At 28.7% G+C, this 24,653-nt stretch overlaps 1 protein-coding gene across 2 annotated transcripts in view; it reads right to left on the minus strand.

The window, feature by feature from the left end:
• Positions 1-540: 540 nt before the first annotated feature.
• LOC125814861 (phenylacetaldehyde reductase-like) overlaps positions 541-24,653 on the minus strand; it is a 147,533-nt gene continuing 123,420 nt past the window's right edge. The window contains exon 6 of one of the 2 annotated variants that reach the window (XM_049494310.1): positions 541-555. The gene's annotated coding sequence lies outside the window, so the exon portion shown is untranslated. Of the gene's footprint in view, positions 556-1,467; positions 1,483-24,653 lie in introns of those variants that run through there. The other variant, XM_049494311.1, reaches the window with a different exon arrangement.

Genomic DNA, 24,653 nt, shown 5'->3' on the forward strand with positions numbered 1-24,653 from the left:
AGCTGATGGGCAGTCGGACTACCTACGCTACGTTACAATCTTGAATTTCTTCTGATTCCTTGCATTCAGTGTGGTACATTGTGCATAAAGAGAAGTACCACCAACTGCCCCTTTACTTTTTAAAACTAAACTAATAAATTTGACAAATTGAAGTTTTTCTTATTTTCCTAAAATAATAAAATTGAAGAAATCGAAATAAAGAAAGAAAAGAAAAAGCAGCTAACAATGATTTTAAAGTAAGAACATATTATTTGTTCAGTCTTGAAAAAGTAAGATGATCATGTTTTCCATTTTTATGGCTTCAATAGTAATTTTAAGAAAAAAAAATTAATTTTTTTTCTTACCTCTCTTTCAATGACGAACTGAAAATGAAATTATTCCAATGAAGATATTACTTGCAAGTTTAATATTTGTTGGGTTCTGAAGGGTGATTAAGGCGTCATGCGGAAGCTTACAAATTGCAAATCATATAGTTGATAAATCAGATAACAAAAAACTTATACTAAATACATAATATTATTTATGAAAACTAATATAAAAGAAAAATATTATAAACTTTAGAGAAAATAAATCTCCTCATAAACTAAACTCTTAAACGTTTACATTGTGGATGTTATTGTTGTTGTGTTAGAAGAAACAAATATATATTATAGAGTCTTAAAACTTTTCCTACTAGAAAAGAACTAGATACTCCAAAACATTTTCTTAAAAGGAAAGACTAAACCAAATATGAAAGAATATTATATTTTCCTTTCAGGAAAAGTAAAAACATTTATGGTAATGTTTTGTCTTTTCTTTATGGAAAAATAAATCTTAAATTATGGTAAGAAAATCAGGGCAAAATCCTAACAAATCTCCCCTTTTGGTTGAATTTTCTTGGCAAAACTTGATCCGTCTTGTTCATATGTTTGATAATCTTGTTCTTCACAAAATCTTCATGTATCACTGCTGCTTACCATGATTTAAAAATTGATATGGGTTAAAAAAAATGGAGCCATGTATTAAAAGTTATAAACAGGGTTGAAAGTGGAACTCATGCGTTAAAAGTAAGATGCATGAGTTAAAAGTGGAGCCCCAGCATTAAAAATTGCAAGGGTTGAAAGTTGGAGCCCATGTTTAAAGCAAAAATGGGTTGAAAATTGATTTTGTTTTTAAGGATGAAGCAGCAGGATATTATTGAAAATATATTTGAAATTTTTTCTCCACATATAGTAGCAAAAAAAATCTTCATTATCATCAAATTTGTTGCAAATTAATTTGAAACCACTTGAACATTTCTTCAATCTTGTTGAACCATAGGACCACCGGATCTTTGAACCATGTGCTCTGATACCACTTGTTGGGTTCTGAAGGGTGATTACGGCGTCATGCGGAAGCTGTCAAATTGCAAATCATATAGTTGATAAATTAGATAACAAAAAACTTATACTAAAAATATAATATTATTATATGAAAACTAGTATAAAAGAAAAATATTATAAACTTTAGAGAGAATAAATCTCCCCATAAACTAAACTCTTAAACGTCTACATTGTGGATGTTATTGTTGTTGTGTTAGAAGAAACAAACATATATTTATAGAGTCCTAAAACTTTTTCTACTAGAAAAGAACTAGCTACTCAAAAACCTTTTCTTAAAAGGAAAGAATAAATCAAATATGAAAGAATATTATATTTTCCTTTCAAGAAAAGTAAAAACATTTATGGTAATGTTTTGTCTTTTCTTTAAGGAAAAATAAATCTTAAATTATGATAAGAAAATCAGGGCAAAACTCTAACAATATCATGAGGGATGAAATATGAAATTATCTTTCTCTTAATTTTTTAATTCTCTCTGAACATTCCTAAGAGCAAGGCCTATTTACATGTTTTTTTAATAATAAAATATAGTCAATTTAGGAGAAAAGACATAAAGTCACCACTGAAATTGTCTCGAATTTTCAAAAAGACACATTAACTTTACAATTGTCCTAGTAACCCACTAAACAATTTTGAACAGATATTATTATATTATTTTTCGTCCACCTGACATAGAGAGTGGTAGGGGTGTGTATCGGTCGGTTCGGTTCGGTTTTAAGTATTATCGGTTCGATTTATCGGTTTTCGATTTTTAAATATGCTAAATCGGTAACCAAACCAATAAGATATTTGTTATCGGTTTTAGATTTATCGGTTTTAGGTCTTTAATGGTTCGGTTTTCTGTTTAACCAATAAGAAAATGCTTTCAAAACAAATATATGACTTATCCAATAATTTGACGCGATATGCATACGTTGAAATAATCATCCCAAACGGGACAACAGGGACCAACTTGCTTTATTTTGGTCATCACAACAAAGTTTTGGTTAATTTTCGATCACCATAATATATAAAGCGAGGTCCCCTTTATGCAATAAAGAAATCAAATAAAATCAAATCATAGACAAAAGTCAAAACAGTAGCAAATGAGACCATGCTTATGGTAAATCATATATAAAGAAAAGACCCAACTAAATGAAGTTCTTACGTTATTTTTTTTAAAAAAAAAGCACAAAATCTGAATTTCTAACGTTAATCAAATTGCAGATATTTACAATCATGCAAAAGCTAATATTAGTCAATTATAAACTAACTAAAGTAAATAAGTAATACTAAAAAGTAAAACCTAAAGGTTAAATAACTAAAAGTAGAGAGGAGAGTTAACTGTTAAGTAGTGTAAATTATTGTGTAAAGTTATTATATTTTTAGTCTAATATACTATTAACTATATTAATATTTTTTGTTTAATATATTATATATATGTATAACTAAAAATTAAAATAGTAAATTATTATAGTCTTAATGGATTATCGATTAACCCAATAACCCAATATTCAAAAACCAATAACGAATCGATAACCCAATAATTTTACTTTGTAAAACAATTAAATAACCGTTAACCCAATACCAATAAACCAATAACATTTTTTTCGGTTCGGTTTTTGCACACCCCTAGAGAGTGGCGTGCACTCACTCTCTTGAGAGAGTGAGCAACCTAAAATAACTAATATAATTTTATTTTTATAAGTATTTTATTATAAAATATATTTTCTTATTTTTCTTATTATTTTAACTTTTTTACCGTTTTATTTTTTCTCTTTCTTTCTTCTTTCTTTTTCAAAAATTGATTGTCATCACCATTGAAACTTCTCACTTTCAATGCCATCATTTTACCACAACTTCACCTTCCTTTTTTTACTACTATTAGTTTTACTCTCTTTAATTTTAAAATTTTATCTAAATATTTTCTTACATTTCGAATAATTTGATAAACCTATTAGATTTCAAGATGATTAGGAAGTATCATATAGTTTTTTTTATCCGATTTCAATTAAGTTCTTTCAATTTTCGGGGAATTCATTGATTCTTTTAAAATTATCATTTCTAATTTTGAAGTTATATGAAAAGGAGTAGTTGATGATACCTTCAATATTTTAAATTTTCTTAGAAAAATAATTAATTTTGTATCAATAATTCAATAAAGTCTAAAAAATAGTATGAATTCTATAAAGAATACCGGAGACGAAGAAGAAAAAGAAGAAAAAAAAATGGGAGTGGGGTGTAACTTGACGTGGGGGTGGGGTGAGGGTGGGAGGTGAAGAAAAAGAAATAAAATAGTGAAATTTAAAATGGAATCAAAATTAAAATAAGTCAAAAAGTAAGGGAGAGAGAGAGAGAAATAAAGAAAAAAAAGGATAAAGAAAACACTTAAAATGAAAAAAATTACATTTTTAATTAAATTAACACGTGTCATATAATGATTGGTGTGTGAACACATTTGCTTCTTAAAATTTGGGGCTAATCGAAAAATAATATAATAATATTTGTTCAAAATTGTTTAGTGAGGTAATAGGGCGGTTGCAAAGTTAAGATGTCTTTTTAAAAATTCGAAACAACTTCAATGGTGATTTTATGTCTTTTCTCTCAATTTGGCATTACATCTCCAACGTGGCATAGTTGGAAGTTAATACCTTTTACATGTTTCCAACCAAAGAATTGATTTCAAAATTAAATGAGGGTTTTTTTTTTATAGAAATTTGTACCTCTTATTATTTGTCGTTAATTAAAGATTTGCTCGATTTTGAAACATAATATTCCTTTTTTGCTATGAGAATCGTAGAGACTAGAGATAATCAAATGAAATTAGAGAATTTGAGCGAAAGATTAAAAAAAAATTCCTTTGAAAGGCTTTATGTTAATGAGTTGGTATGGGGATTTTTAGTGAACTAAAAAATAGCGAAATGTTATTATAGAAAATGTCAGTTATATCGAGAGGTTTAACTGTGACATGCATTTTACTCAAAAAGAAGTTAAAATTTTGCTAGCAGAAAACTTCGAAAACTCGAAATTGTTTTTTGATCTAAACCACTTTTTGGAATTTAATAAACTCCACCTCAAAAGCTGCCCAAAAACTTGCACTTCTATAACCAAACAATATTTTCAAAATACTTTTTTAATTATGGCCAAATAAGAATTATAACGCTATTTTTTTTATAGTGAAGAATGAAAATTAAAGGGAAAAGGGTCTGAAAAAAACTTCAATTTTGGCTGAAATTGTTATTACGATACCAAACTTTATGGAGGACCTTTTACCCCTTGCATTATTTAATAGTGTATTTTAAAGGTATATATGTGCCCACGTGGACACGTTACTATTTATAATTATGCAATATTTATGATGTCCACGTGGACACATATATACCTTTAAAATACACTATTAAATAGTGCAGGGGGGTAAAAGGTCATTTCCAAAGTTTGGTATCGTTACAGCAATTTCGATCAAAGTTCGGATATATTTTAGACCTTTTCCCCAAAATCAAATTAAATAAACTTATATTTGGGGTTCTGTTGCCTGGTCTTGTCTAAACACACGATGTCGTGGTAAGTTACCTATAGTATATTCTACTGGTGTTATTGGGGTTGTTTTTTGGAAGGGACTTGAACTCGAGGAAGCGGTTTTCATAAATTCTTTTAAACTGCGTGTTGTCTCATCATCGCTTTCTCCTTGGGTATCTTCTTCTTGTCTATATCCATAATTATTTGTTCTATGTTTGCATTCTTTAAAGTGTTTTTCTATTATAGAAAATTCTATTTTTCCTAATTTACAACCTTTACATTTAAACAAAGTTATTTTATTTGATTGATGTATTTCTTTAGCTTTTGTTGTTGATAAATCTACTTCATAGTCTAATTTCTTGTATGTAATGATAAATTCTAACTCCTATTGTAGGTATTTGTAAATCTATTTGTTTTACTTCTTGGAGTATAGACGGTATTTGTGAAAATGTTAATAAATCTGAATATAATCTTAATTGTTCTAGATATAGTTGTCTTTGTCCTATTAAGAAGTCGTATATATCTGAATAATTTTGTCTTATTTTTAATAGATACCAATGATACTCCTGGTCAATTATTATCTGTTTTTCGTATGACCTAAATCTTTTCTTATATATTCTAGATGACATATATGTTACCACTTGCATAAATAAGTTATTTCAGGATAGTAATGTATGCTCTGATACCAAATAAATACATTTAAATAAAATTTATAAGATTTTTGGATAAAATTAACTTGTTTCAATTCCGAAGCACTACACAACCTGGATACTTAAAGAAATACGTAAGCAATGATGTCAACAAAAGAATATGTAAGCAATGACATCACAAGCCACTACTATAAAGAAGACTCCACTACCTATAAAGAAGACTCCACTCCTCAGAAACGGACAATTATTTTGAAAAAAGTCTTTCAAGACCATGTGATGATGGGGCCCAAAGAGCACCCGACATTAAAGAGAGATTATTTTCAACATTTGAAATCCAAACTTCAAATCCGAATCTACTCCTATAAATAGAGACCATTTGCAAGAAGAGAAAGACAGAGCGAAAAGTAAGCAGAGCATACAGCAAAGAAGAAATTTAATTCTAAAAATTAGTTTGATATTTCCTTTCCCTTTCCAAAAATAAAAGGAGTGTAAGTGTTTGTGTACAAAGAGTGTGAGTGTTTATTTTCTGCAAGTAACTGCAAGGTCACCCGAGGACTCCCGAAAGGGAAACTTCATTCTGACCATTATCATGTAAGTAGTTATCTGTTTTCTAGATCTTAGTAAGTTTCTCCCTATATAATGTATTATTATGTACTGTTATTATGAATGTATAATATGATGTTTATATTACTATGATGTTAATATGTTCATATACTCTTTAAATTACTCTTAGTAAATGGTTAGTTATTTACCTTTTTAGTAACCTCGATGGATTAACCTGTAAATATCTAGGGAAGTTGAAAGTCCACCATGGTCAGGGAACCGAAAGGACTGTGTATTTCAGGGTGTGGTTAAAGAAGCAGGGTAAAAAATTTCGACGAAGCCGTGTCACGTGACACACCTTACATATGCCTAAATCCACCCCTGTGTGGGGTGAACATTCTTAATTAAGAATGGCACATGTAATAATTATTAGACTTATGAAATAAACCATGCATGACAAATAAGTACATACGCCTATTGTATTTTTGACTTTAAATGCTATATAAACATTTATAATGTTTATTCCTCAAAAGTCAAGATGCACTATCTCTTTTCAAGTCTTATTTTATTGATACGTACTATATTTCTTTTCAACAAAGAACTTTAAGGAAAAAGTGATAGGAATTAGTAGTCATCCATAATAATCATGACAATATATACACATAAGCACATATGCATGAGACTCATTTGTCTTTTTTGTATTTCTTGCATAGATTCTTTACTAATTAAATTTATACTTTCATTATCGTTTTCTGATACACTCAATTGTTCTTCTCTATAATATTTGTATAAATATGTTGTTGATGAAAATAGTACTGTATTGTATAAAACTTTTGTGGATTTAATAATTTCAATATATTATAGATGCATCCGGTTCAAGTTCAAGTAACAAAAAAAGTTGTTTATGAAAGGGTTAAGTCTTTAAGTTTACTTAGTTCTTTCTTAATTTCTTTCGTTTCTTTATAAAGATTTTCTAGTTGGTTATTTATTATTTCTAGTGGACTGTTATCAATTATTTTATTTGTTGCTACTATTGATTGTACTTTAGAAATTATATCTAGTTATTGATTTTTCAAAAAATATATTATTACAGGGGAGGATCTATTCAGGCGGGTGGGGGTGTCATGCCACCCACGAGCTTCGACGGAAACTTTAAGCATATAGGTATATATATACACAGTCTATATATAAATAATAACTCCGCCACCCACAATACCAAAGTACTATGTGGTGCCCGTGGTAAAAGGTCAAATGTTTGAGCCTCAGGTCGCGGGATCGGACCCATTTGACACATTTTCACTTTTTTCTTTTTTTAAAACTGAAGGCTTCTCTCATAAATCATAGTAATAGTTTTTCAACCTTTTACTTTTTTTTCTTTTTTACCATTGTTTCAAATTATTTTCTACTTTCTTTATCTTTAAATTACTCCTATATAGAAATGGGACTTGATGGGACGAACACAGCTTCCCATTATTGTACAAAAAGCAATTAAAAGTGTACAATGAAAATTTTCCCTTTCTGGCCCAATTCAATTGGCTGTTAAACACGTGGAAATTTGCATTTATATCTAGAAAATTTTTATGCTGTTTGAGGGACAAGTATGAGGTGGCCTACAAAAGTTGTATCAGTTTCCTTTCATAATTTGACAACTGGATAATTGGGTCTCATTTTCAAAAAAATGGGTCAAAGTTCCTTCTCTCTCTTACTTTTTAACTTTTTCCCTTTATTTTAATTTTTCCACTTTTTATTTTGTTTTAACCATTATTTCAAATTTTATTATTTTCCGTATCTTTAAATAATTTTAAAAGTATAAAATTTAGCCTAATTCATCATACTCCTAACATTTGCTATTATTTTCCTATCCTATATTAGTTATATAAATTACTAAAAATAATTATTAAAATTATTTATCGATTAACAAAATTAAACTATCATTTTTTTAATTTTCATTACCCTAGCAATTATTTGTTTTAAAGTATAAACAAAATTTTTGTAAAGTTATAAAAAAAAAAATATCTTAAAGAGTAAATTAGTAAATTATCATTTTTATTAATAATTTCTTAAAGAATGTGTAAAAAAAAGTAAAATAACTAATACGAAAAGAGTATAAAATCAATTTTTTTTCTCTTCTCAATAGTTTCATAATTTTCTAATTTCGTAAACACTTAAATGTATCTAATATTCTCCAACAAGAAAATATAATAGAAAGACCATCCGTAATCTTCACAAATAATTACATAATTTTTGTTTCTATTTTCATGTAATCCAAAATCGAAAATCATCCATAAACTCCTACATACATACATACTCTCTCAATTTATATGATATATGTTTATTCTTGAAATTCAAGCTATGTGAAATTTAATTGATATTTTTAAAATATTTTTTTAATTATTATATTAACATGTTAAGAATCGCAACTTATAGTGTTTGTTCAAAAATATAACCTTCTCACTAATTGCAATTCAACCTAAAATATTATTAGTTGCAATTCTTGTCATGTTAATATTATAAAAAATATTTTATAGCTTGAATTTCGAGAGCAAAAAATAATAAATTAAAAGAGAGAATAAAATGAAAGAAATAATTAATTAAACTAAAGTTAAAATTACGTTAAGGGTTAAAATGAAGCTGAAAAAAGAAGACAATGTGTGATGAGAAAGAAAAAGTAAGAGAAAAGATTAAAATTTAAGGAGAGAAAAAGTAAGAAATTCAGATAGGTAAAAAGTAGCCAGTGGGTCCCAGAATATACAAATGGCAGCCAAAGAGGCCCTCATACAACTGACAATAAGTGTGCCTGGTACAAAATAATTTTTTTCTTTATATCTGCATTTCAACATCAGAATTTCAAAGGTCTAAAGACCATCAGAATATTTTACTCTTATTTAGAAATGACAATTAAAAGGACTAACACTACTGACAAAATAAAATATATTTGTATTTAAAGAGAGAAAAAGTAAGAAATTCAAATAGGTAAAAGTAGTCAGTGGGTCCCAGAATATACAAATGGCAGCCAAAGAGGCCCTCATACAGTTAACTGACAATAAGTGTGCCTGGTACAAAATAAAATTTTTCTTTATATCTGCATTTCAACATCAGAATTTCAAAGGTCTAAAGACCATCAGAATATTTTACTCTTATTTAGAAATAACAGTTAAAAGGACTAACACTACATTAAATTAGTTGTACAACGTGCAAAGAATTTTCTACATTAACTTTTAACTTTATTAAATTAGTTGTACAACGTGCAAAAAGAATTGTACATTAACTTCTGAATAAATAGGAGTATTATATGTCACCAGCTGTCTGATCATTCATTATATTGAAGACATGTGTACTACCTTTTATTACTCATACATATATATACAGTTACCAGACACAATAGCTCCAAATATATACTACTTTAACTGTCTCAATTTAAAGATTTTGATTAGAAGTGAGACTTTAGAGGACGATCACGGCACTACCAAGTTGTACACAAATCATTTCAAATTGTACTATAAAATTAATTGTGTCTCATTAATTGTACACGTGTCTTTCTACATATACAACAACCCACATGAATAATTATTTTTCTGAATTTTTTTCCTCAGTTTCTCTCTCTATATATTCGTTTTTTTTCTTTTTTCCTACTTTCCATTCTCCCCTTTTACTCTCTTTAGTTTATCTTTGATCTTAAATTTTTCATACATCTTTAAAATATTTTGAATTATTAATTATTATGAATTATAATATTTTGATTTTTGCGTAGTTTACAAATATATAAATTTCATTTTAAAAAATTGAAGATACGATACGCAAATTTATGGTCAAACTTAAACTATTTGATTCTCGAGAAATAAAAAGTGTCACATAAAATGGGACAGACGAAGGATAACTCTCAATTAAATTTATTTCACTTTTTATTTTTCATTTTTAACATAATATTTCAAGTCGGATTTCTAGGAATTCTATTGTAGACCCATTTAAATTTTACCTTTTTGTTTTAAATTAGAGAACTTGGCCGCACTTCGCGCGAGCATTAAAATTAAATATTTTTTATTAGTTTTATATTTACTCTATTGTTTAATCGTAATATTATTATTTGTTTTAATAATATGAAGATTGTGAAAAAAAATAAAGCTTGACAAATTTTACATCTATTAAATGAGGAAGAATATATATTTTATCAAATAAGTTAAACTATATTTGCTAATAACAAATTCTTCCATTGCATGAAGTTGATCCTTTAATATTTAATATATTTTCCGGTGTACCATTCTCCTTAAATGTCTAAGAAATATCTCGCAATGTGAAATAACACTGTAATACTCCCTCTGTTCCTAATTACCTGTCCACTTTTAAATTGACACATTTATTAAGAAATCAATTAATGACATATTGAGTTTATCATTTTACCCCCATTAATTATGAAGTAGATGAAAAGTTCTGCAATTTTCAAAGCAATTAGTCATTTAATTGAGGGTATAATAGGTAAAAAAAATGGTTCTTTCTTGATTTGTCAAAATGGACAAGTAATTAGAGACAACTGTAAAAGGAAAAGTGAACAAGTAATTAGGGACAGAGGGAGTACTAAACAAATGCATCAACAAATGAAATTTATATTAAAAATATATTGAATAATGACGTAATGATACCTTAATAGAATTTCCTATCCATTTAAAAAAAAAATTCACCCTTTCAATTTCGTTATATCTTCTTATTTAGTAGAAGAATCATCATTTATTATATTCTACTCCACCTTAATTTGTACCATCAGAGTTTTAAGAATAAACATTAAATTTTAAATCGAAATAAAAAATCATTGAAAAATGACAGAAAAAATAATAATAGTAAATGCAAATTAAAATAAGGTGCAAGAAAAGCCTTTTCACGATAATTTTTTGAAATATATTGATAACAATTAAAATAGAGCTGTTATTTTATCTTTAAAATTAAGTTTGATTGAATTGAATTAGTAGAATGACAAAAAATATTAAACTAATAACTTTTTAATGTTATTAAATGCATTTTCTTTTTAATTGAGTAGTAGATTAAAAGTTCCGAATTAGGATATTAAAATAATACCTTACTCTCTCCTTAATTATTATGGTATTGCAAACATTTATTTTCCTTAAATGGTGATTCATTTTCCATTTATAGTTATATCCAATTAATTTCTAATGTATTGAATGTGGTTATGGGATATTGAAATAATATCTTTATCTTTCCTTAATCATAATAAAATTATAATTTAACATTAATTTTTCTGAAATGATAATTTTGTTTTAATTCCTAGAACATATTGTTTACTATATTGAATGTAATTATAATAAAACATATTGTATTTAGTATGAGAAAAGAACTCAAAATTTTTAGAAATTAGATAAATAGTAAGGTTAGCTTCTAAGAAATGTCACATCATCATTTACATATCCAACTTTATATATATAAAAGAGTTAAAAAAGAAAAAAATAAGTGATTTAAGGAAATTATATAAATAACATTAATGATGAGATGAAGATTAAGAAAAAATGTCAAATAAATTAGTAGTATTGATGATGATAAAAGTTAAATAAATCATTTTTTCTATTATTTAAATTTTTAACATAAATTTTCAGATCTTTTAAAATTAAAAATAAATGTTAAAAATAAAAATAAAAATCGAGGCAATAATTATTTTAAAGAAAAATATAACCAAAATTGTCAGAAAAAATTGATAAGAATAAATAAGTATCTATTACTAAGAATGGTGTCACTACATTTTCTATTTTAACTTTATTGTTACATATGGATAGAAACTTTTAGAAGAAGAAATGATCCAAAAATTTAAAAATAATGATTCCTTAAATGGTGATTCCTTTTCCATTTACAACTTTTCAATTAATTTTTAATGTATTAAATATGGTTATGGATATTGGAATAATATTTTTTATCTTTCCTTAATCATAATAAATTATATTTTAACCTTTGTTTTTGTGAAATGATAATTTTCTTTTCATTCGTACAACATATTGATTAATATATTGAATGTAATTATAATAAAACTTGTTGTATTTAGTATGACAAAAGAATTCAAAATATTTAGAAATTAAATAAATAATACTCCTAACATCTAAGAAATGTCACACACACACACACACACACACACATATATATATATATATATATATATAAGAAAATGATATAAATTACATTAATGATGAAATGAAGATTAAGGAAAGAAGTAAAAGAAATTAATAATAATATTGATGATGATAGGAGTTAAATAAATCATTTTTTATATTTTATAAATTTTTCAGTCTTTTGAAATTAGAAAATGCTAAAAAAATAAAACTAAAACTAAAAATCTAGGCAACAATTATTTTAAGGAAAAAATAACAAAAAATCTCAGAAACATTGATAAGAATAATTAAGTAGCTATTGCTAAGAAGGTGTCACCCCACATTTTCTATTTTATCTTTATTATTACATATAGATAGAAACTTTAAGATGAAGAATGATCCAAAAAAATTTTAAAATGACAAATCAATTATGTAAAAATACATGTGTAATTCTTATAAAGTTATAATAACTAATTTCTTCAAATAAATAATTAAAAGAAAGGAAAAAAAAGTAATTAAGAAAATAATATAAATAACACTAATTATGAGATTAATAGCATTGATGAGGAAAGGAACTAAATATGATCATCTTTTTAAATTCTTTTTTAAGAAAATATATATAAACTTTAATTAAAGATAAATAAGAAAAAAAAACTTTAATTAAAGATACAAAAAATCAAGACAAAATAAAAGAAGAAAGAAATTATAAGAATAATGAGGTTGAAAGAAATAATATCTAATTTTCTCTCTTTTCAAATCACAAAATAAATTTTTGTTTGTTCTCCTCCTAATTTGATATGAATTTCATAAATAGAATGATTTTTTCTCCAAATAATTTTTCTTACCCTTTGAAACACTAATCAGCCTTCTTATAAATTTCTCAACCATAATGAATTTTCTCTCGTTGTAGGAGGAATAAACATTTTTTTCAAAAAGTCTTTTATTTTGAAGAGAAACTTTTGTTACATGATCTCATTCTTTACATCAATGTCTTCACAAGAATCATGAGATATTCTCTCTTTCTCTTTTGTTAAAAAAGTCACATCACCTAGAAATTTGATGGACATCTTAGCGACAGAAGTTGATACCATATATTAATCATCATCGTCAGAAGAAGAAGAGCCAAAGTGAAGAAAATTGTTCTTATTTGTTACAAATGTTCAACTATTTTATTTTATTTTATAGGCTAAATAATTATAAACAGTTATGAAAAATGAATAGTTTTTATCTTTTCATCTTCCATTTCCATTTACTTAAATCTATATTAGTGTAATGGATGTTATAAAGGACATAATTAATTGGGTATGACATAAATACTTTTTTAAAAAAAAATACAAAACAAAGATTAAATGTCAAAAAAAGGAGAAAACAAATTAATAGAAATACTGGCCATAGAGAGATGCCCATGCCCTTAGATGTTATTTTATTAGTTTATCTAGCATCGACATTTTTGTAAATTTGATATCTACTTTGGAACATTTTATAATGTGACATAGGATGACTAATTTGATTTACACTCCAAAATTCACCGCTTTATTTTTTTTAAATCATATAACTAATTTGATTTACACTCCAAAATTCACCGATTTATTTTTTTAAAATCATATAACTAATTTGATTTACACTCCAAAATTCATAGGTGTCACATAATTTAGACATTAATTCTTTATTACTTAATATATGTAATTATATCAATGACACATAAATTGAAATAAAAAAATTACACATTTTATTTGAAAAACACGTAATAGTACTATAAGGTATAATAATTAACAACTTAACATATTTTAAAATTTTAGTTGACTCTCCAAATTCCATATGTGTCATGTAATTGAGACAGAGAGAAAGATATATTGGTTTAAAATAAATAAAAATATTATAAATTATAATAATTAACAACTTCAAATTTATTAAAAAAAATCCTTTAAAAAAATTTAGTTGGCTCTCCAAATTCAATCGGTATTACAATAATTAAAACATAAAAATTAACATAGATTGGACTCGTGTTGACATTTATGTTTTCTTTTTTTAACTTTTTTCTTTTATACTTTATATAAATAAATTTTTTATGTAAAAAGTATTATCAATCATGATAATTAATAGCTTAAAATATTTGAAAACATATAAAAAGTTTTTGTTAACTTTCAAAATTTCATCTATACCACATAAATTGGGAGAAATATAGATATATAGATATTTTAAGTTGCTAATTATTGTGAGTTATAGTACATTTTATGTAATTTTCATATATATTACTGGCTTTGTCCTGATTTGTGTGATACAAATGAAATTTCAAAAGTCAATGAATTTTTTATAATTTATTTTTTTATATTAACTTGTTAATTATTGTGATTTGTAATATATTTACGTAAAACACACTCTAAATAAAAATAATTAGCAACTTAAAATATATAAAAACATACTAAAAAATTGATCAACTTCAAATTTCATATGCATGTATCACATAAATTGAAATTGGAACAGAAACAGTAACATATATTGGGTCCCGTGCTGGCACGGGGTCCCATATCTAGTAATTTTATAAGTAAGAAATTTAGCCTAATTCATCCTACTCCTAACATTAGATATTGTTTTTCTATCCTATATTAATTATTTATATTTTACTAAAAATAGTTATTAAAAATTATTTGTCAATTAACAAAATTAAACAACAATTTTTATTTTTTTTCTTTATCCTGACAATTAATTTTTCTTTAAAGTGTAAACAAAATTTGTAAAAAATTACAAAAATGTTTATCTTAAAGATTAAAATAGTAAACTATCATTTTTATTTATAATTTCTTAAAGAAGTAAAAGAAAAAGTTAATAACTAATAGAAAGAGGTATAAATTGTTTTTTTTCTCTTCTCAATAATTTCATAAACACTTAAATGCATCAAATATTCTGCAACAAGAAAATATAACAAAAAGATCATTACTAATTTTAACCAATAATTATATAAGTTTTGGTACTATTATCATGTAACCCAAAACAGAAAATCAGTCATAAACTCCTACATATATACATACTCTCTCAATTTATATGATATTTTTTTATTCTTGAAATTCAAGCTACGTGAAATTTTATTAATATTTAAAATATTTATTATTATTACATTAACATAATAAGAATTGCAACTTATGTTTGTTCATAAATATTACCTTCTCGCTAAGTAGCAATTCAACCAAAAACATTATTAGTTGCGATTCTTGTCATGTTTATATAATTTTTTTTAAAAAAGGAACAAAAAAATACACCTTATAGCTTGACTTTCAAGAACAAAAAATAACCTATAAATTAATGGAGAGAGTAAAATGAAAAAAAAAAATAAAAAAATAGGTTAATTATATTTATATTTTGTTGATTGACAAGTAATTTTAAATAACTATTTATGTTTATCCTAAAAATAATACAATTGATTTTGTAAAGGTTAAAAATAAATATCTTAATTTATCTTAGTTTAAATCTTTTTTAAATACGTAATTATTTGACTTTAAATCAAAATAAATATTAATATATTTATGTTTATTTGATTTTTGACAAATGAACATTATGAACCACCATAAATTTTTCATAAACAGCCAACAAGCACTTTTTAAAAAAATTATACATGTTTATTCCAATTTTATTGATTGATTTGTCATATAAATCGAAAAGACGAGGTATTCGAATCGAACATAAAGATAATTTAGGCGATGAGTCTGTTTGGCACCCAGAGACTCTAAATCTTGGATCCGCCACTATATATATATATATATATATATATATATATATATATATATATATATATGAGTCAATTGAGTTGCATGTCCGTCTAACATTTGAATGACCTAAATTGCACGATCAAAATAAATTAAATGAATAACTCATCGACACATTTAAACTTAAATAACTTAATTCATTTATAATTTTATGATCTAATTTATTACTTTTACAAGTTACACCCATGCTTTATATTGTTGTACTAAAAGTGAATTGGTGTACTAATATTAATAACTTTGATTTTGGATTTTCTTTTTTACCTAGAACATTAATATTAGGTGCAGCTGTATGTTGGGAATGTACATTATTTAAAATCAATTATTAGAAATTATGTTGGTGTATTAATATAAACAACCTTGACTTTAAATTTTCTTTTTTACCTATAGCAGTAATATTAAATTGGGAAAATTACACGGAAAAACAAACATATACTAGTTAATTAGCTAATATAGCTATAGTTTGAATTAATTACGGCTCACAGCTTAAATTTAGCTTTAATTATGCCACTTGTCTTCTTTTATACATATATATATATATATATATATATATATTATAATTTTTACAGATACACTATAACATACTCATACAATACTCACAACATAATAAGATTATAATTTTTACAGATACACTATAACATACTCGTACAATACTCACAACATAATAAGAAAATACCTTTCCCTGGCGGGAGAGGTTACTACTGTCACACCCCAAAACCAGATGTGATGGCACGTGCCCAAACCCCACCGGACACGTCAGCCTAACACCCAAAAACCCGACGATACAGAATTTATAAAACAAGAATAAGATAGAAAGATAAGCGGAAGTCTTTAAATAAACTCAACATAACCCCAGAATTGGTTGTCACATGTACAAACCTCTAATACATAATCTGAATAAAATATACAAGTCTCATAGTAAAGTTCTAGAATAGAACAGAACAGTAAATATAGATAACTTGAGGGCACGTCTGGAATGAACCTGTCACGACCCAAGCCTAGGGCCTAGACGTGACATGGCGAATGAGGAACCCGAAGGAACCCCAAGCAAGCCTCTCAAACTTGTCATCACACTTCATCGGTCGCGGAAGTACATTCAACAATAATTAACGGGAAATAGGGACTAAGGGCAAACCATTTCAAAATGACATCATAGAACAAGAGTCAAGCTCATTTACAAAATACTCGTCCAACGCACACCTCTACATACATAGATAGGACGGGGCCATGACATTCTACCGGCTCCCCTCATAGTCAAAATACAATTGCAAGCTAAAGTCTCAAAACATAGGAGTAGAAAACATAACATAGCCCTCGAATCATTGAGGACTCACCAATAACTCGGATAAGCACCGTACTAGCCACGTGAATGAAGAGAAGGATCAAGAGTAACTCCGGTCCCTACATGGTGACATCATGTAGGCAAAATATGCGTTAGTACTTGGAATGTACTAAGTATGCGGGGTGCAACACAACAATAGACAAGGACACAATCGAAATACAAGAAATAGTTTCATAGGCATTATGAATAACAATATGAGGATACATGATCAAAGTGAACTCAAAACATGTTTAAGTAACTCTATACTAATAGTAGATATCATATGTGTATACATGATCCAACCAATTTATAACCCCAACTTAGGATGGGGGATGCCGTTCACACCCGGACACCCTGGTGGCAAGGTATAAACCCCTCACATGGTTGATGTTGGTCACACCCCAAGCATCCTAGGTGGTGAGATATAAACCTCTCACATGGTTGATGTTGGTCACACCCCAAACATCCTAGGTGGTGAGATATAAACCTCTCACATGGTTGATGTTGGTCACACCCCAAACATCCTAGGTGGTGAGATATAAACCTCTCACATGGTTGATGTTGGTCACACCCCAAACATCCTAGGTGGTGAGATATAAACCTCTCACATGGTTGATGTTGGTCACACCCCAAACATCCTAGGTGGTGAGATATAAACCTCTCACATGGTTGTCCGGTTCTTTTCCCCCGGACCGGGCATGGTCATGCAACACTTTATATAGGAAATTCTCATTAGGCTCTAATGCAATCTCACGTATGGAATGAACATATACACAAGCTTAGTTTGTCATCAACACATCTTTGAAGTTCCATACATCTCATAACTCAAGCTTTAAAACATCAATTTATCAATTCTCCATAGTTGGACATTTTGTCAAACACCTTGAAGGCATGTAATGAAATCAAAGAGCATGGAAATTAGGGTAGTAATTATGCAACCAAAACAGTGAACAACCTACAACAACACCTTTACATTCATAACATGATCACATTATCTTCATTGGATTCTCATTCATATAATGTCATGATAACACTCCAATTTCTCATACTATGCCTTTAAGGCCATAAGCCTCACATACCAATACACCAACAATACACCATAAAATAAGCATGGGTAATGACATACTTCAACAATCTAAAGACCTTTAAACAAGTTTGATTCATATACATTCATTATCTAGCAACCACTTCATAAAGGCATAAACTAGGAATAGAGAGAAATCATGGGTTCATGGAGTATTTTCATCTTAAATCGTCAATACAACAACAATATAACCATAAAGTGCCATTAGAAACCTTTTAAAACCATTTGATGGAAGAACCCATGAGATTGAGTGAAAACCTAGATTTTTCATATTTTGAAGTAACTTTGGATTTGGCTCCTTGTATGGAAAATTAGACAAGGATCAAGACCCCCATACCTTTGCTATGATCTCCCACGAAAATTGATGAAGAAAGCCTTGAATCCAAAGCCCTAGCTCCCACTTCTTCTTCTTCTTAAATGGAGGATTGTAGAGAGGGAAATGTTTTTTTTTGGGATGGGAATTGGATTATGGTATCTAGGAATTAATATAAGTCCTTTGAAAAAAAGGGTCCAACACTTAGAAAAAAAAATAGGCGGGTGAACAGTAGATGAACAGTAAAATCAGCTACTGGAATTTGGATTTTCTGCCGGACAGACTTTACGAAAATGGGCATAACTTCTTCGTCCGAACTCCGAATAAGGTGAAACGAAATGCGTTAGATAGCTAACTCAAAGGGCTTTCCATGGATATATTATTGGCCACCAAATAATTTGTGTGCTAGGAGATATGACCCTCCAAAGTAGACCCTCGAAAAAGGCTTCACTTGGAAATTTTGGATTTTGATACGGTTGCTCTAAAATTTGGGTTAGACCCATTCCCCACTCAATTTGACCCCCTAAACAAGAATATGAAGTCGGATTTCCGAAATCATGCACGGATTTTGAGATATATGGAAATTACAATTATAGGTGTTTCCGAAGCACATTTTCGGACATTTTTGGGGTCGTTTCAGAACCGCTACCTCTCAAGTAAGTCTGGAAGCTCTAATCAGAAGATGAGTAATAAGCCGGATCTGATAGAGTTGTCAACCTACACAACTGTGTAGAAGCAAGGGTGAGTACCAAAAGCAACAGGTACTCGCAAGTAACACTAAACTAAGCTAAACTAGCAGCTACAAACAACTCCTTTCAATCCCAACCGAACCACCGAAACTTCATTCTAACAGCGAACCAACAACCTATACTACACAATTCATAATCAACAGATATATCCAACAGTATCTCAACATCAACCTCATATCCTCATGTAAGAGCAAATAGATCATATATCCCATGAAGAGGGGCAAATAGGAAAAATCCACACACCACAGACAAAGATGAAGTCAAATGCGATGTAAATGCAATAATGATGTCATGTAGTCGTGATGCATGTCTGTCCTAAGATACATATCTGTTGACGTAATCAGACCGCGCTGAATACTCAAATCAAAACCCATGGGGGCCACATATGGACCATGTATCACCGCGGGAACCAGATCTCATCGGCATCCAAATCGCTAGCCGGAGCTAGTCCATCTCATATATCTCTAGCCGGAGCTAGTCTCAACTGTGTCTCATATCCATCCATCCTCATATCAGTGTCTCAAAACTCATGCAACAGATAGTTCACACATGAGATGAATAATGAATATGCACATGTCATCAATCACAATCATATCACGATCACATCATAGTATTACACATCATCTGTCTCAATCACAATCATATCACGATCACATCATAGTAATACACATCATCTATCTCAATCACAACCATATCACGACCACATCATAGTATTACACATCGTCTGTCTCAATCACAACCATATCACGACCACAACATAGTATTACACATCATTTGTCTCAACATCATTGTCTGTATCAATCATAGCCTACTCATGCTCTTCTATCCCCTCAATATCAGTTATCACATGACTTATTCAACAATTTAAGTCACATATAACACATTTAGCTCGTTTTATTCTCCATCTTTCAATTACAACAATTTCAATCAACAAATAAAACTCATCCTCAATCCCCATTACTACCCAACACAATTAGAAAAGTAGTCATGTGTAGTCTAAGAGTTTAACAAAGTTTAGAAGTCACTTGCCTCAAAACACTTCAACTAGTAACTCAAATTTGAGTTTTACCCTTCCGAGCACGCTCCAAATCACCACAATCTATTCATAAATGGAATCTCACAATCAATACGAATCTAACAACACCAATATCGTGAAATTTGGAGAAAAGGGTAAAATGGTCAAAAAAATCTAGTTCCGGAAAATATTCTCGAAATCTGGAAATTTTTAGTGAAAAATGTTCCCCAAGAAATTTAAAATCCAATAGTGAAAACCGTTTCGAAAAAGGAGTTGAAATGAGTTCACAAACTCAAATTTTCTATTAAATTCGGATTAGGCAAAACCCCCAAATTTTACAGTTGAGATCTCAAATTTTGATGTTAAAATCCATAAATAATCGATGGAAATCAAAGATATAAGTTGGAAATAACTTACCCAATGAATTCCTTGCGAAAACCCACTTGAAATCACCTATTTTCGAGGTCTCAAAGTCTAAAAATGGAGAAATGGGTATTTTTCAAGTTGGGGGAAAATGGCTACTGTTTTTTTGACTTAAAAAGGACTGCTATTGCAGCTGAAACACAACAATAACACCAAAGTTTAAGTCCCCGTTGGACCCTCGGGATTCGTTCGGAATCTCGTGCACACAAACTAAATATGTACCCCCACTAAATTCGACGTTCCGGACTCAATGGAACCGTCGGAATTTGAATTCGAGGACTCTTTGACCCGAAATTCAATAAGATGCCAAGAAACTAGTTTAACGCCAAAAAAATTCGAAACTCAAACGTAGCGTCTAAAAATTCAACCAAGACTCATTCTAGACTTAGAATCGCCTCCCGAAACCAACAGTACTCTCGGAATTTCAATCTGAGCCTCGGAACCTCATATGTTGACCAAAGTCAACTCTTTATCAAAATTTCACAACTTTAGCAACTTAGGACCTCAATTCTTCGTTTCAACTCCAAATTCGACTCCGTAACTTCACACAGACCCGTTTCGACATTCTAGAACTGTCGGAATCTACGAAAATCTGATCCGAGTCCCGAAACTCCAAATGACTCGACAAAGCACTTTTTAACCAACTTTAACTCATAAAAACTCAACTTTTGACCAACTTTTCCTCAAACCAACTTTACAACCACAAAACATGGGACTCGGGGCAACTACCGAAAGGGCAAAATAGTCATTTTTACGAAAAATTACCAAAATGACCTTTCGGGTCATTATAACTACTCACTCAAATTCATACTCTCGAAGGTACTTAACATTTTTCTCAAAGTGTTTTTCTCTAGGAAAATGTGGTCTGCCTTCTCCGTATGAAGTTCCTCTCCTTTTATAGATATAAGGAGGGACTTATTACAAAAGGAAATATTTTTAGAGACTTCCCTAAAATATTACATAATTATCTTCAAGTCCTTTGCTTTTTTGAGTGCTTTAGGCTGAAGATTCCTTTATTCTTTAGACCTTGAAAGTTTTTCTTTATCTCCTGTGATTCCAATCATAGAGATGTTAGTTTTATTCATGTCCCAATCATTTATTAAAAAAGATTTTGCTAGACTTGCTTTAGATCCATCGTCTATCTGACAACATGTTGTTAATTTTGTATCATAGAATGTTATTTCTATGAAAACTGATACTTTGAAAATTGTTTCTTTTGACATTTAGTTCGCATAAAAAGGGTTTTAAATGATGACAATGTTATTCTTGTGAATCTAAAACAATATTTACGTCATGAAGCAATAAAGAAAAGGAATCCTTTTCTTTTCCTCAATGATAAAGAAAGGTCGCATCATCGACCAATTATTCAAAAGAAGACAATGGAGAGTCCATTATCTTATCACAAAGGAATCTTCAGCCTAAAGCACTCAGAAAAGCAAAGGACTTGAAGATAATTATGTAATATTTTAGGAAAGTCTCTAAAAATATTTCCTTTTGTAATAAGTCCCTCCTTATATCTATAAAAGGAGAGGAACTTCATACGGAGAAGGCAGACTACATTTTCCTAGAGAAAAACACTTTGAGAAAAATGTTAGGTACCTTCGAGAGTATGAATATAAGTGAGTATTAACCTCTTCCGCCAGGGAAATGTATTTTCTTATTATATTGTGAGTATTGTATAAGTATGTTATAGTGTATCTGTAAAAATTATAATATGAAATAAACAGTTGGTTTTTATACCTCTCTTCTTATAACTCCATTAATAGTCTTAAGTGAAGGTTGTGATCTTCAGCCTTAGGGAGGAACAGTGTTGAAGTAACCAAAAGACTGAGGTCGTTAGGGTGAATAACTGTTCATAGCCTAAAGGGAGAGCTTCTGCGGAACTGATAAGGACTGTTCATCGAAGAAAGAGAAGGAAGGTATACACGCAAACTTTTATTCATATTATATATTTTACAAATATACTATATAGTGCATATACTTTACTTAAACATAGAAAGAAATACCTAGTACCTATAGGGAAATAAAAAATAATATTGATAATTTCAATGAACAAAAACAATCATGCTATTTGCATACCATGTTATTTGCATAATTTCATGCTTATATTAGCATAAAAATGAAATTTTTACAAAGATCTTTGCATAGCATAAGAAAAAGAGCATGGAAGCATAAAAAGGCTTTATTTCATATGAATAAAGCGATCAAAGAAATGGAACTAGTATACGAAAGTGCTAGTCATCCTTATGAAACTCTAATATTTTCTATAAATGAAATGAAAATATACAGAAGACAAGAGTATTTTGAATACAAAAATGCTCTATCAATCTTAAAAAATTATAGAGTATTCACTGCTTAAAAACAATATTTACATACTTATTCCGCAACCCTGTTTGAAATAAACAGCTTCAAAATTAATGGTATTAGATGGTTTTGAGATATATATATATATATAATTTGTCCAAAAAAAAAGGAAATATTTTTAGGGACTTCCCTAAAATATTACAGATACACTATAACATATAATAAGTTACTAGTATACGAAATCGGGGAATTAGTTTGTAGATTTATTTTGAATTTGTAACTGTGTATAATGCTTCTTGACTAGTAACTTATTATATAGTTACTTGGCTCTGATACCATTAAATATGAAATTTTTACAAAGATCTTTGCATAGCATAAGAAAAAGAGCATGGAAGCATAAAAGGCTTTATTTCATATGAATAAAGCGATCAAAGAAATGGAACTAGTATACGAAAGTGCTAGTCATCCTTATGAAACTCTAATATTTTCTATAAATGAAATGAAAATATATAGAAGACAAGAGTATTTTGAATACAAAAATACTCTATCAATCTAAAAAAATATCAGTTTTAAACTTAGGTTACTAGTCAAGAATACATATATATATTCTTGACAATTGTGAATATAAAACAATATTTACATAATTGTTTTTAAAACAGTATGGGGACTCTTTATCTTTGATCCCTTTTCAATCAAAGAGCTAATTCAAAGTATTTTCAAAATTCTTCAAAAATCCTAAAGTCCTAATTTCGATTCTAGCATGGGTTCTTGCATAAAAAGGGTTTTAAATTATGACTTACATTGTTATTAATGATTATTAATGGTGTTTAGAAATTTGTTATAAACTTGATGAAATGATGAGAAATGACTGTGACGTCCGGAAACTAGTCATTTGAACTAGTGAGTTGTAAGGGTCAACTTTAAATGGTCATATCTTTTAGCTCAAAATGAATTAGGTGGACCTTTACCTATCCAATTAAAGGTCTTTGAGTCCTCTCTCCAACACCATCGATTTTGCCCAATTCCGACCTTGGAGTAAAAAGTTATGCCCGAAATATTGAAGCACTGTCAGACTGAAGAAAAGGGCGAACTAAGACGGGAAGGGGCAGAATTTTTAAGTTAAGACTTTATGAGTCCTTAGTCCTTTTCCAAAATTGACCCTATGCTATTTTATTCTTTTTCTAGCAACTATAAGACCTTTTTATGACTTAATTCCTTTCATTTAAGTCACTCCTCTTAGAATTAAAAAGAAACCCATCTCCTTTCATATATTTCTTTCAAGTTCAAGGAAGAAGAAGGGTGAAGAACTAGGGTTTCAATTGGAGGCTTCTTTCATCAATTTTCGTGGGCTTTCTCAATATTAAGGTATGGGGACTCTTTATCTTTGATCCCTTTTCAATCAAAGAGCTAATTCAAAGTATTTTCAAAGTTCTTGAAAAATCCTAAAGTCCTAATTTCGATTCTAGCATGGGTTCTTGCATAAAAAAGGGTTTTAAATGATGATTTACATTATTATTAATGATTATTAATGGTGTTTAGAAATATATTCCCATGAAC

The sequence above is a fragment of the Solanum verrucosum genome, unplaced genomic scaffold (genome assembly GCF_900185275.1).
Source record: "Solanum verrucosum unplaced genomic scaffold, falcon-dt-bn FXZP01000034.1, whole genome shotgun sequence".
Taxonomy (NCBI): domain Eukaryota; kingdom Viridiplantae; phylum Streptophyta; class Magnoliopsida; order Solanales; family Solanaceae; genus Solanum; species Solanum verrucosum.